The sequence below is a fragment of the Nothoprocta perdicaria genome, unplaced genomic scaffold (genome assembly GCF_003342845.1).
Source record: "Nothoprocta perdicaria isolate Ctin4 unplaced genomic scaffold, notPer1 scaffold_173, whole genome shotgun sequence".
NCBI classification, from domain to species: domain Eukaryota; kingdom Metazoa; phylum Chordata; class Aves; order Tinamiformes; family Tinamidae; genus Nothoprocta; species Nothoprocta perdicaria.
The window spans coordinates 946,959-949,856 of NW_020454905.1; positions in this window are offsets into that span (position 1 = coordinate 946,959).

The following is a 2,898-nucleotide window of genomic DNA, read 5'->3' on the forward strand; positions in this document are numbered from 1 at the left end:
GCGCAGGGTCCCGGGGGGAGGCGGGTGCAGCGCGGGGCGCCGGGCGCGGGAGCGCAGCGGGGCGGCGGCGCGCGGGGCTCTGCGGAGCCCTTCGGGGGGAGAATSGCAGCCCCCTCGGTTGCCCTGTCATGTTACTGCCGCCAAACCTGTTTTTTGTTTATGTTTTTTCATATACACCTCTTCCGTGCGAGTGGCATCTTTGAGATAGTTGCAGTAGTTTATATGTTTTGCTTTAAAAAATGTTACCCTAAAAATATTTTTTCCTTAAAAGTTAACTCCTGTTTTGCTGTTTTGTAAGACTGCAAACCAACAAATACATCCAAGCACTTTTCTGTTTTAAAAGTAGCAATCCTATTCCTAATGTGTGCCTTATGGTATATTGATTTGGGACATGATTTGCAGTCAGTAGATCCAAGAAAAAAACACACTGAAGATCAGTGAGAGCGTTTTTGGCAGTTATTAATCTTTACTCTTTACCAGATCCTGGCCTTTAGACAGAGAAAGATACAACCAAGTAAATTACTTCTATATAAAATTGAGAAACTGTTTTGTCAGTTCTGCCACTCATCCCTTATTTGAGTGCCTCTTTTTCCACTATGGTTGGAAGTCCTCATGGATCCTGATCTGCTCCGTAATGCTGGCCTTGCCCAAGAGCAGGTGGAAAATCCTTTCTCAGCTCCYTTCTTGACCTCAGCTCCCCTGTCCCTYTGAAGAGGAKCCTCCACCAGCAGCTGCTATTATSCATTCAGATAAGGGATAAGTCCCATTGTGGCAAAGTAACCTGACTTCCAATTTATTCTTATTACATGTCTTTAATCTACYTAAAATCTCTAWTGTACCTCCCATGATAGGCAGAGCAGGTAGATAAGCTTGCCATGTCAGCTTGCCTTCTTAACAAATTCACGTGTCAGACTCTGTTTTCTGTTGCATTTTATTCTGCCAAGATTGATGCATTGGTCTGAAAATTGCAGGTGTTGGACTCAACAAAATTCATTTGTAGCATTTCAGCCCAAAGGATGCTAGCAGTTTTGAAACAGAAAAWTTGAAATAACTTCTAATATTGTCATTTTCTTACTTTGGACAAGAAAACATTTAAATTGACAGTAATAGCCCTGGAAATATGAGCTTCTTCTAAAGAAAAATATATGAAGAGCTGTGTGATACTTAAAAGCATTGTGCATAGTAATAATAAGTGTATAATCTGATCTCTGCCAGGATTTATAACCCTATTACACTGAGTACAGTCTGCTATTTTAGAGCTCTATCAAATGTTTTAATTAAACCGTGTAGGAAAAGAAAATAAAGACTTGTCTCTTGTCTAACTTGATTTATTAACAGAAAAGGTAACAGATACTAATTGTTCCAGGAGTGATTCAGTTACAGAGGGGGCAGGGGGTGCTATATGAAAGGAAGAATTTCAGTGAAAAATAGAAGACAGGAAGAAACTTTCACCATGGTTCATAAACTGCTCATGCTGAAGCTTGCTTGGAAAACACTGCACTAACACCCAGGTCTGACCTTTGGCTCTGCAAGAGCCTTTCTTCAGACTCCCATGAGGGAAACATTCCCGCTGAGGTCAAYGTGTGTGGACACAAATGGCCTACGGGCTGCTCCAAGCAACTCCAGAGCCCAGCGGTGGTGTGGGCAATCCCACTGCCCTCCATCTGTGCTTTGGGGTGAAGATAAAGCTGTTACCTGCTTGGGTTGCCTAGAGCYGTATGGGACCAAGTGTTAGGACAAGCCCACACGGTCTTTCAAAGACCTAGTTAGCTTGAAAGAGATGAACTTTGTTGTTCTGCTAATGCTCCTTTTCCGTTTAAAGGAGGGATTTTACCTGATTTTGAGATAATCTTGCAGTTACGGCTGTTAGGACAATGATATGTAAGAATTGAGTAGATGTCACATTATTAGCTTGAAAGAGATGAACTTTGTTGTTCTGCTAATGCTCCTTCTCCGTTTAAAGGAGGGATTTTACCTGATTTTGAGATAATCTTGCAGTTACGGGCTGTTAGGACAATGATATGTAGGAATTGAGTAGATGTCACATTATTATGGTATTTTAACCAAAACAGTGACATTGTAACAGCAACTAGCAACATATTTGCCCTGTGTAACTATTAACAATTAAAAAAAAAAAAAAAAAGAATCATAATTTAGGATTATATCAGATTATAATGCCTTTTTTATGCTTAAGAAATTAGTTAGTGTCATGGTGRAGGCAAGAATTAAAGTTTGCTGTGACATTCAGTGTACCATGAAATTCCATTTATAGTATTATGGAATCCTTATATGCATTTTTAAAAATCAGACATGAACCCAAACACAGACACACACAGAACACACATACTTACTTATTTGCATGCATCCTACTACTTTGAATCCAACTGTTACTTCCTAAGCACATTTTTGACAAAATTAATTACATTTGACACTGCCTGCAAATATTTCACTAGCCAGGACTCTGGCTCTCTTTAACAGCATCAGTCATATCAGTTTATTCAGATTAGTCTTGGATTCTGGTGTTCTGCTCTGTTGCTAAATGAGTTATTTATTTTTTATTTACTTACAGCCATCATTAAGGCTTTCTCCAGAGTCAGATCAGTGATCTGTTCTCAGTTTTGTGATTTTTGAAACTGTGAAGGCTACTTTGATACCCAAAAATGCTTTTGTGCCAGTTGTATTTACACTATTTATTTACTACAGTTATGCGTGTCATGAGAGCATTAACATATTTAGTTCTTTGTGTAAMTAAGAAAGACTTCAATATTTTTTTAAGTAAAAGAGTTCACATATAATCCTGCAATACCTTCAAGTTTTCCAGTAAGAAATATTTTAGAACTCTTCTAACATGTTTGTTGATACTCTTATTTTACAGTTCCCGAATGTTATCCTGGTGGG